Genomic DNA, 12,973 nt, shown 5'->3' with positions numbered 1-12,973 from the left:
ACACACACCTCACCACTTGACCCTAAGTTCCCCCTCCACACACATCTCACCACTTGACCCTAAGCTCCCCCTCCACACACACCTCACCACTTGACCCTAAGTTCCCCCTCCACACACACCTCACCACTTGACCCTAAGTTCCCCCTCCACACACACCTCACTACTGACCCTAAGTTCCCCCTCCACACACACCTCACCACTTGACCCTAAGTTCCCCCTCCACACACACCTCACTACTGACCCTAAGTTCCCCTTCCACACACACCTCACCACTTGACCCTAAGTTCCCCCTCTACACACACCTCACCACTTGACCCTAAGTTCCCCCTCCACACACACCTCACTACTGACCCTGTTCCCCTTCCACACACACCTCACCACCTGACCCTAAGTTCCCCCTCCACACACACCTCACTACTGACCCTAAGTTCCCCTTCCACACACACCTCACTACTGACCCTAAGTTCCCCTTCCACACACACCTCACCACCTGACCCTAAGTTCCCCCTCCACACACACCTCACTACTGACCCTAAGTTCCCCTTCCACACACACCTCACTACTGACCCTAAGTTCCCCTTCCACACACACCTCACTACTGACCCTAAGTTCCCCCTCCACACACACCTCACTACTGACCCTAAGTTCCCCCTCCACACACACCCCACCACCTGACCCTAAGTTCCCCTTCCACACACACCTCACTACTGACCCTAAGTTCCCCTTCCACACACACCTCACTACTGACCCTAAGTTCCCCTTCCACACACACCTACAAACACACAAGCTCACTATCTGACCCTAAGTTCCTCCCCCTCCACACACACCTACAAACACACAAGCTCACTATCTGACCCTAAGTTCCTCCCCCTCCACACAAACCTACAAACACACAAGCTCACATACCAACCCTCCTTTCCCAGTCACTGCCAGTTTTCTCTCAGCTGAGATCAAATCCTTCTTCCGAAGTCGTGGACCAAAGTCAGCACTCGTGATGTCATCACCACACCAGACCTTTTCGCGGAGGCACTTTAAACAATATTACCTCCCCCTCCTCTCCCTGACAAGGACCACGTCAAACAGTGCTACCCTCAGGCAGGGCACGTCAGGCATCGGCAGTTAATCCCGAAAACCCCCTTCCCCCATCTCTCTCTCTCCTCTCTCTCTCCTGATCAAACTTTCCCCAATAGCTCCTTGTTTTTCCTCCGCCCCCTTCCACAACCCCCCCCCCCCCCTCCAGCCCCACTCCAGACTTTGCTGCTCTCATTTTCTTCCTCCGTCTTGCCTTCTGTTTGTCTTCCTTCTCCTGGCTGGTTTCCTCTTCGTCTTCTGCTCGTTCCACAAAGCCCAGAAAGAAGGTTTCGGTTTTCAACTCAGCTGGAAACAAAGAAAACGTGTGCGCTAACCTGAAAGCTATTTTTTGGGGTCCATATGAATCCTCAGTTCGTGTGTATTTTCCCTGCTTATGGTCCAGATGTGTTTCCGGTTATCGATGTTTTTCACGCGTTTGACCCACAACTTCACCCTGCTCTCATGTGTGCCCACATTTTGATCCAACTTCACCATGCTTTGAGATATGTCCCCACATTCTGATCCAACTTCACCCTGCTTTGAGATATGTCCCCACATTTTGATCCAACTGTGTGAACCGCTCATGGTCCTGTCATATCTCCTGCTCTTAATGCAGGTGTACTATTGCTCAGGCGTATCCCCGACGTGGACTACATCTATCCCACACACAGGCATCAGTGGAGATGATCTGGGATGCCAAAAAAAAAATCCAACATTCACTTTTTGTTTAAATCTAGCTCCCTCTTCCAACAACCACAAGCTGTCTGTCGTGTTTCCATGCGTCCTTGAGGAAAACACACGAGAAAGAAATGAAATAAAAGGAAATGACATTGGGGTGTGCGGGTGGGGGGAACGAAAGAAACTATCTCGTTCTGGCAAGGTGGTGGGTGATGAGGGAAGGGGCAGACGCGTCCAGATTAATCTGGGGAACGTAATGGAAGCAAACACACACACACACACACACACACACACACACACACACACACACATATATATATATATATATATATATATATATATATATATATATATATATATATATGAAATTAAAAACGATGTGTACGCGTGGGAGGGTAGGGGAGTGGCCTGGATATTTTTTGGTGACATTCAATTTATAGTTTGTCTTTTTGGAGGACAGCTGACGGAGCGGAATAGTGAGACAAAAGCAAACAGCGGCATGCATGCCCTGGAATGTATGTGTGATGAAACATGTATGGAATGTATGTGTGATGAAACATGTATGGAATGTATGTGTGATGAAACATGTATGGAATGTATGTGTGATGAAACGTGTGGAATGTACGTGTGATGAAACATGTACGGAATGTACGTGTTATGAAACATGTATGGAATGTATGTGTGATGAAACATGTGTGGAATGTACGTGTGATGAAACGTATGGAATGTACGTGTGGTGAAACATGTGTGGAATGTATGTGTGATGAAACATGTATGGAATGCATGTGTGATGAAACATGCATGGAATGTACGTGTGATGAAACGTGTATGGAATGTACGTGTGATGAAACATGTTTGGAAAGAACGTGTGATGAAACGTGTATGGAATGTATGTGTGATGAAACATGTATGGAATGTACGTGTGATGAAACATGTATGGAATGTATGTGTGATGAAACATGTATGGAATGTATATGTGATGAAACGTGTATGGAATGTATGTGTGATGAAACATGTATGGAATGTACGTGTGATGAAACATGTATGGAATGTATGTGTGATGAAACATGTATGGAATGTATATGTGATGAAACATGTACGGAATGTACGTGTGATGAAACATGTATGGAATGTACATGTGATGAAATATGTACGGAATGTATGTGTGTATGTGTGATGAAACATGTACGGAATGTACATGTGATGAAACATGTATGGAATGTACGTGTGATGAAACATGTACGGAATGTATGTGTGTATGTGTGATGAAACATGTACGGAATGTACGTGTGATGAAACACGTACGGAAAGTACATGTGATGAAACATGTATGGAATGTACGTGTGATGAAACATGTACGGAATGTACGTGTGATGAAACATGTACGGAATGTATGTGTGTATGTGTGATGAAACATGTATGGAATGTACATGTGATGAAACATGTATGGAATGTACGTGTGATGAAACATGTACGGAATGTATGTGTGATGAAACATGTACGGAATGTATATGTGATGAAACATGTATGGAATGTATGTGTGTATGTGTGATGAAACATGTATGGAATGTATGTGTGATGAAACATGTATGGAATGTATGTGTGTATGTGTGATGAAACATGTATGGAATGTACGTGTGATGAAACATGTATGGAATGTACGTGTGATGAAATATGTATGGAATGTATGTGTGATGAAACATGTATGGAATGTATGCGTGTATGTGTGATGAAACATGTATGGAATGTACGTGTGATGAAACATGTATGGAATGTATGTGTGATGAAACATGTACGGAATGTATGTGATGAAACATGCATGGAATGTACGTGTGATGAAACATGTTCGGAATGTATGTGTGTATGTGTGATGAAACATGTACGGAATGTATGTGTGTATGTGTGATGAAACATGTACGGAATGTATGTGTGATGAAACATGTACGGAATGTATGTGTGATGAAACATGTATGGAATGTATGTGTGATGAAACATGTATGGAATGTATGTGTGTATGTGATGAAACATGTATGGAATGTATGTGTGTATGTTTGATGAAACATGTACGGAAAGTACGTGTGATGAAACATGTACGGAATGTATGTGTGTATTTGTGATGAAACATGTACGGAATGTATGTGTGATGAAACATGTACGGAATGTATGTGTGATGAAACATGTATGGAATGTATGTGTGTATATGTGATTAAACATGTAAGGAAAGTACATGTGATGAAACATGTATTGAATGTACGTGTGATGAAACATGTACGGAAAGTACATGTGATGAAACATGTATGGAATGTACGTGTGATGAAACATGTATGGAATGTATATGTGATGAAACATGTATGCAATGTATATGTGATGAAACATGTATGGAATGTATGTGTGTATGTGTGATGAAACATGCATGGAAAATAGGTGTGATGAAACATGTACGGAATGTACGTGTGATGAAACATGTACGGAATGTACGTGTGATGAAACATGTACGGAATGTACGTGTGATGAAACATGCACGGAATGTATGTGTGATGAAACATGTACGGAATGTATGTGTGATGAAACATGCATGGAATGTACGTGTGATGAAACATGTACGGAATGTATGTGTATGTGTGATGAAGCATGTACGGAATGTATGTGTGATGAAACATGTACGGAATGTATGTGTGATGAAACATGTATGGAATGTATGTGTGATGAAACATGTACGGAAAGTTTGTGTGTATGTGTGATGAAACATGTATGGAATGTATGTGTGTTTGTGTGATGAAACATGTATGGAATGTATGTGTGATGAAACATGTACGGAATGTATGTGTGATGAAACATGTACGGAATGTATATGTGATGAAACATGTATGGAATGTATGTGTGTATGTGTGATGAAACATGTATGGAATGTATGTGTGATGAAACATGTATGGAATGTATGTGTGTATGTGTGATGAAACATGTATGGAATGTACGTGTGATGAAACATGTATGGAATGTACGTGTGATGAAACATGTATGGAATGTATGTGTGATGAAACATGTATGGATTGTATGTGTGTATGTGTGATGAAACATGTATGGAATGTACGTGTGATGAAACATGTATAGAATGTATGTGTGTATGTGTGATGAAACATGTATGGAATGTATGTGTGATGAAACATGTATGGAATGTATGTGTGTATGTGTGATGAAACATGTATGGAATGTACGTGTGATGAAACATGTATGGAATGTATGTGTGTATGTGTGATGAAACATGTATGGAATGTATGTGTGTATGTGTGATGAAACATGTATGGAATGTACGTGTGATGAAACATGTATGGAATGTATGTGTGATGAAACAAAACACATGACGTCACACGGCCCTCCAGTGTTGGCCGAGTCCACTGTGCTAACAACACGTCCGCTGTATTGGCTCTTCAGCACGTCTCAGTCTCTGTTATTTCATAGATTATCAAGACGCCTGCTTTGTTTTAGCATACATCACTGTGTTTGCTTTCTTATCTTAATCACAGTGCCCCACCCCCACCCCTCCTTTTTTTGGAAAAAAAATTATTTTCAATTAAAAAAAAAACAAAGAAAAAAGAAGAAAAAAAACCATCAAGAATAAAAACAACAACAAAAAAACACATCCAGAACACACACACACACACACACACACACACACACACACACACACACACAGCCACAAACCCAGTAATTCAAGGTTGTTTTTTTCTCTAGAATGGATTTGAAGTATAAAAAAATAATAATAAAAAATTTGCCTTTGATTTAGGATGTTTGCGTTAACGTTGTTGAAATGATTAAATCGTGTCGGCGACACCCCCCCCCCCCCCCTCCCCCCACCCAACATATGTCTTGTTGAACATTTTTAACGACTGCCGACGGGAAGCTTGCTATTATTTGTAGTTACGAGCAAGGCATTGTTGGGGAATGTCTGGGGGAGGGGGACGGGGGGCGGGGTGAGGGGGGGGGAGCGGACGGGCGTGGGGGGGGGGGGCGCACGTGTGTGTGTGTGTGTGTGACAGTCAAGCAGACATACAACAAACGGACACAGTGAACAAGCGATGAAAGACAACGGAGAAAGTCCAGAAATCATGATTGTGAAGAATGGATGATCAGACAGATTAGATAGTAACACTACCTCTGTGTTGTAGGCAGTACCACAGGGGGAACGGGTCACTGCCACTTCCAACAAGTGTTATACAGGGACGGACCTGGAGACCTGGCTGCCACAAGAGAGGACCCTGCTGACCAACACAGCTCGCCGCCCCCTGTATGTCATTGAAGCTTTCTCCCTCCTGCTTTCATGTCCTCTTTGAACCACCGCGTCTCCTTCTCTTTTTGTCTCAGCTTATTTGCAAACCAATTTTCAAACCGACAGAAGAGAGGATTACCCACGCTGCACCTGTTTTCCCTCTCTGCTGTGTTATTAACAAGGTAAATATTCATATCGACCGGCCTGGTGTGTCATGCTGTCTGGCGCATCTGTGTGCTGGTTTGTCCATGAACACAACGCAACCACAGGTATCGTTTCCATCTGGGCAGGGACGGGTATTTCAATGATTTAAGTTCCCTGGCTGCTGCGAACGGCTATGTTTGCACAGGCTTGCCAGACTCCCGAAAGATTGTTCAGCAGCCGTTTACAACCATCTGTGTCTCTCACACTAGTCCAGGCAACAGCTGCGCAGTATAATCTGCATGAAGATGATGCTGCGAACGCAGTAAGACCCCTCTCACCCACCTAAGGATGTGTGCATGTGAAGAGGCGAGGCAGTGGTCTTCCCTCTCCCCTACACCCAATTTCCTGGGATGAATATCCCCGATGGTCGGTGTCGATGTTAATCCGCAATCAAACTGACTCGTCTGCCCACGTCCAGCAGGGGGTGAGGACAGGAGGGTGGAGATGGAAGGGGTCAAATAAAAGAGGAGAGGGGGTGGGGAGAAGGGCATATACAGATCGGTATTTTTACACACACCCGCTTCCACAAGACCTTGAGTGGTGGTCTAGGTGCTAGTATTTCGGATAAAACGATCAGCAGAGTTCTATCGTACAGCTTGCGCTTAGCGTAAGTAAAAGAACGCTCGGCAACAAAAGGGTTGTCCCAGGCAAAATTCTAAAGAAAAATCAATTTCAACAGCGAAACAAATACACGTGCTGGCAGGAAGAGACAGAAAAGAATGGTGTCGCTGCACTGTGACGCACTCTCCTCGGGAACAACAACCCGGTTATCACACAGAAATCTATTGTGACAAACAGTAACACAACACAACACACCACAACAAACACAATACACCACAACAAACACAACACAACAAACACAACACACCACAACAAACACAAAACACCACAACAAACACAACACAACAAACACAACACACCACAACAAACACAATACACCACAACAAACACAACACAACAAACACAACACACCACAACAAACACAATACACCACAACAAACACAACACAACAAACACAACACACCACAACAAACACAAAACATCACAACAAACACAACACACCACAACAAACACAACACACCACACCACACCACACAACTGGGATCAGTTGTCTGAGCATACAGCTGTTGATGGAGGGCCGTCCAAGGCAAAGGGTTGTCTTCCCTGACAGAGGTGGGCCCAGACCCACTGATCTGTCCTATTTTTAGACAACGTCGCGTCCAGACGTGCTTCTGCTTTCAGCAGTGGTATCTAGCCGGGGGGTTGTGGACACACGTTGTTTTTCATTCTGCCTCTTCTTTCTGTCTACTTCTGTCCATTCCATATATGTGTAAGTACTCTTCTCCCGACGACAGGGTTGTTGTTGTTTTTTTGTCTGTCGATAACGTGGTTATATATTTATGCAATGTCCTGAATTGTATACTGTTTGAAATGTTATTCTGAGCTGCGTCTGTTTGTATCCACGATAAAGGAGTGGTGGCATGAACGAGAACAAAGAACAGACGTGCCTGTTACACAGTGGCAGCATGGAAAACACAGTGGTGTTTCCGACAATACAGCCAGGACAGCGAAGGGACAGAAGCCGTTCTGGGGAGGGGGACAGGGTGGACAAGGCCCCAAGACGTGGAGAAGGGGGAGGGGGAGGGAGACAGGGTGGACAAGGCCCCAAGACGTGGAGAAGGGGGAGGGGGAGGGGGGACAGGGTGGACAAGGCCCCAAGACGTGGAGAAGGGGGAGGGGACAGGGTGGACAAGGCCCCAAGACGTGGAGAAGGGGGAGGGGGAGGGGGACAGGGTGGACAAGGCCCCAAGACGTGGAGAAGGGGGAGGGGGAGGGGGACAGGGTGGACAAGGCCCCAAGACGTGGAGAAGGGGGAGGGGGGGGACAGGGTGGACAAGGCCCCAAGACGTGGAGAACGGGGAGGGGGACAGGGACAGGGTGGACAAGGCCCCAAGACGTGGAGAAGGGGGAGGGGGACAGGGTGGACAAGGCCCCAAGACGTGGAGAAGGGGGAGGGGGGGGGGACAGGGTGGACAAGGCCCCAAGACGTGGAGAAGGGGGAGGGGGGGGACAGGGTGGACAAGGCCCCAAGACGTGGAGAAAGGGGAGGGGGACAGGGTGGACAAGGCCCCAAGACGTGGAGAAGGGGGAGGGGGACAGGGTGGACAAGGCCCCAAGACGTGGAGAAGGGGGAGGACTGGGGAAGGGAGAGGGAGAGGTAAAACCACAACAGTACCAAACAGAACACTTTACTCTTCAAAAGCCACGTTGGCGAAGACGAAAAGGACACACCTCTCCCTCCAGCATCCACGTATCATCGCTGGTGTTCCAAACCCATCGTCGGTCACCCCGAGGTGTCTGGTACTGACCAGATGTCTTCGACCCTGTCTGATCGAAGTCGCCCACTCACACACACACACACACACACACACACACACACACACACACACACACTGTCGGCAGGCTCCAAGCTGACATCTAGCTGTTCAGCCCCAGTCAGCTACTTCATGCATGAGTACATCTTGTTTATCAGTGTAGCGTTCTCGTCCTCTGCACTTCTCTGTCGTTGTCTGTTTGCTGTGTGCCCAGACAAGAGACACGATCAGACAGACACACAGACAGACAGACAGACAAAAAGCGGACTTGTCTTACAAACACGTTCGGGGTTTAGAAGTCTCAAAACATTCACAGTATCAGAGGCATCCTCGTCATCGCATCATCATCGATATCATCCCATCATCACAAGCGTTTTATCTTGTTAGCACAGCAGTCTTGGTCATTCCATGATCCACCCACTATTTGTTGAGCGTCCTTTCTCTCATCTGAGAGGTTCCTTTGGCGAATGATGCTGCACGGGCCTACACAAATGCTAATGACACGCCCATAAAGAACCAACGATCAATGCCGACAACCTTATAGTGTCTGGGTATTTACGAGCTTCATACTGGATTACGACCGCTGAACGTACTCCCATTAGGTACACACATCAGAATGAACACTGGAATGATAATGATATCATCCCTCCCTAAATAGCTGAAGACGTTTATTTCTGAACCCAATTTGTTCGTAGACAGACACAGCCAGCCATTCATCTCTCTCCCTGTCTCTCTGTCTGTCTGTCTCTCTCTCTCTCTAAGCCATTACTTCTTCTGCTGCAAAATAATCGCTGCAGGGGTAAGTGTATCACTCACATGCGCGCACACACAAACATAAACAAATTTTCATTCACACTTGAAAAATGCTGAGGGAAAAACATTCAGACACACATACAAGCTACTAAAGATAACACGAAGTAATACATCGTCTAGGAGACTGACTGCTGTTTGACAGATGGTTTATTCAGAAAGTCCACAGCCCTCTTTGAAGGAAAAGAAATGTGGAAAGTGGAAAAGGAACCCAAGAGTTCAGAACGTGGCATTGCCACTTTTAAACAATGCTTGTCAGTCTGTGAGGTGGAAGCTGAAATGAGAGGTGAAGGAAGGGACAAGCAGAGAGGATGTACACTGGGCGCACCCCCACTGTGCTCTGCACAACACTTCCATCTGTGAGCACTGGAAACAAAGTCCGCCTGGGCCCACAATGTCTGCCCGTACAGCCCTCTCCCCATGGAGACGAGCCCGAATTTCACACAGAAAAGTCTGTCCTGACAAAAACGTCATACAATACAATACAATACAGACAAGGCCGTCTTCTGATAAACTGATCTGTAAAGTGCGCAGCTTAATTTCGAGGATATCACAGGGGGGGTTCTTTCGTTGCACATTTTAAACTGACAGAAACAGTCAAATGGACAGCACGTAAAACCTTCAGTAATATGTCAGTATAGGACTGTACGGCAGTAACACGGAACACCGTCCTTACCTCTCCCACTCCTTCACACAACCCCCACCCCCACCCCCCCACCCCACCCCTGGTTTCTCAGCCACACTGAGACACGCACAGGCGCCTGGCACAGCCCCATTGTCTGTAAGCTATCTGATGGAAATCACCCCATCCCTATTCGTCTGTGGTCTGCAAGCCCTAACCCGACACCTGGTCAATCTCCAATTCTAATGAACACCGGGTTCTCCTTGTGATCAAGCCAAGCTTCCTTTCCTGCTGACGTCAGCAACTTATTCCGCTGTGCTAGTCTCATCGTGTCTCTCTTGTAGGAAACCGTTGTTTACAGCGAGTGTACTGTGTGGTGTGTGTGTGTGTGTGTGTGTGTGTGTGTGTGTGTGTGTGTGTGTGTGTGTGTGTGTGCGTGCGTGCGTGTGTGCGTGCATACGTGTGTGTGTGTGTGTGTGTGTGTGTGTGTGTGTGTGTGTGTGTGTGTGTGTGTGTGTGTGTGTGTGTGTGCGTGCGTGCGTGCGTGCGTGCGTGTGTGCGTGCATACGTGTGTGTGTGTGTGTGTGTGTGTGTGTGTGTTTGTGTGTGTGTGTGTGTGTGAAAGACACAGGGATTTGGACTCCAGAATTTTAATCAATGGGTGATGATCGGCCGGAATGAATGATGAATCCACGTGTTGCACACACATCTTTGACAAAGATGAAACTGAAAGAGCATGACATGAAATTCTAGTCAATACAGGCCATAGCCGCTTCTGTTGGGGACCCAAATAAAACACCAAAATTTCAACGAACACAAAGCTAAGAAATTACAGGCAATGATGTGTTGACAACTTCTTCACATAAATCTGTTGTCATTATCAAAGCATTCAGAAACAATTATCTAGTTCTATAACTGCATTAGCACGTCTCTCAACGGCTTTCTATAAAGACATGAATTCATTCTTCAGTGTGCTGGTGTCTTGGTGAGGTGAACAAAACAGAGACAAAGAGAATGGAGAGAGGGGAAGGGGGTGAAGGGAGGGGGGGGGGAGGTAATGTAGAAATCAATCCGCCACATCCCTGTTCCCCACAGCCCAACACTCTTCGCCAGCGCTGTACAACCCAGTTTACCAGCTTCCCTCCCTGGCTCACACAAGCTGCCTGTCTGAACTGGAAGCTATGCCGCTCTATCCTCCAACGTTTATTTCTCCCCCAAAAAATACGCATCAGTCTGCCCACCCCAACCCCTCTTTTCCCACCCCTAAAGACCAATGAACGCTGAGATATATCATTCATCAATTGATCAGCTACAGAAACGTGTATGTGTGGGGGTGGGGGGTTGGGGGTGGGGGGCTGAGGGGGGTGGGTGGGTGAGTGGGAGACTGGGAGGAGTGGTGGAGGAGGAGGGGGGAGGAGGGAGCCCTTCCTTCATCATTGTTTTCTCCCTTCCTGTAAGGCAGGGTGTCCTTCCCTCCTCCCCCTCCCCTTCTCTCCACATGACACGATCCCGGCGTTTTAAGGCTGACACCCGCACCAGCAAATCGCATTCAGTCCTCGTTTGTACATCTCTCTCTCTCTCTCTCTCTCTCTCTCTCTCTCTCTCTCACGACGATCACATTCTATTCCATGCTGTACATCTCCCCCTATCTCCCACCCCCCTTCTCTCTCTCTCACGACGATCACATTCTATTCCATGCTTTACATCTCCCCCTATCTCCCACCCCCCTTCTCTCTCTCTCACGACGATCACATTCTGACGGTTCCATGCTGTACACCCCCCCCCCCCCTCTCTCTCTCTCCCTTTTGCTTTTTTTGTTTTTTGTCTCCTTGTCTGTCTCTGAATGTACTGAAACTAAGCGAGGCAAACACAATTCATCTGTCCGTGAAATGTAACTCTTTCTCTCAGTCTCTGTGTCTGTCTGTCTGTCTCCTTCTTTCTCTGTATCAGGCCTGACTAAGCGCGTTGGGTTACACTGCTGGTCCGACATCTGCTTGGCAGATGTGCTGTAGCGTATATGGATTTGTCCGAACGTAGTGACGCCTCCTACTGACCTGTAACTCTCCCACAAAGAGACAAAAGAGCGACGGAGACAGCATTTTACACCGTCTACAAAACAGGAGATGGATGTCGAGCCAGACAGTCGGTCAGACCAGTCAGTAATTCCATTTTGAGGAAAGACAAATGGAGAGAAGAAAAGGGGAAGAAGAAAGACGGACTGAAAGACAGACAGACAGACAGACAAACAGACAGACAGACAGACAGAAGGCAAAGTGTTTCAGAACGTGGCAGACCCAGTTTCCAACAATTCTTTGGCAAGTCTGTGGAATGGACGGGAGGTCGGGGAGGGGGCAGAGAAAGAGAGGACGGATACAGAGAGAGAGAGAGGGGGGGGGGGTGAGGGGGACAGCAAACATCGGGAACCACCACCCTACCCCTACCCCGCCCCCACCTACCCCTGACATCTGACAGTCAGCTCAATCCACCGTGTGTACAGTCCAGCCGAGCGCGAAACGGCCACATTCACTGTATTTGACAACGATGAGACCAATGGGACACAGCTCCAGATGCACAGGTCCAAAATTATCCGCCTTTGCCAGCTGGACAACGTTTAATAAAGGTTAGGCCTCTGTTCGTTAGTGTGAGGGAGTTGACCAAGGCACAGGTGTGCATGCGTACATGATCGATGCTACTACAGATTTCATGTCAGACGCCCTGAGCTTTTGAAAGGGAGCTTTTCACATGTACATCGCTATCATCATCATTTGTTTTTGTATTTCTTTTTATCACAACAGATTTCTTTGTGTAAAATTCGGGCTGCTCTCCCCAGGGACAGCGTGTCGCAAAACTACAGCGCCACCCATTTTTTTTTTTTTTTTGTATTTTTCCTGAGTGCAGTTTTATTTGTTTTTTCCTATCGAAGTGGATTTTTCTACAGAATTTTTC

General features: G+C 46.6%; 1 protein-coding gene across 1 annotated transcript in view; it reads right to left on the bottom strand.

Annotated features, from left to right (window-relative positions):
* LOC143284216 (amyloid beta precursor protein binding family B member 2-like) overlaps positions 1-12,973 on the bottom strand; it is a 278,400-nt gene that overhangs the window by 223,382 nt on the left and 42,045 nt on the right. The window lies entirely within an intron of this gene.

The sequence above is a fragment of the Babylonia areolata genome, chromosome 7, assembly GCF_041734735.1.
Source record: "Babylonia areolata isolate BAREFJ2019XMU chromosome 7, ASM4173473v1, whole genome shotgun sequence".
Taxonomy (NCBI): domain Eukaryota; kingdom Metazoa; phylum Mollusca; class Gastropoda; order Neogastropoda; family Buccinidae; genus Babylonia; species Babylonia areolata.
This window is presented reverse-complemented; position numbering and strand designations above follow the sequence as displayed.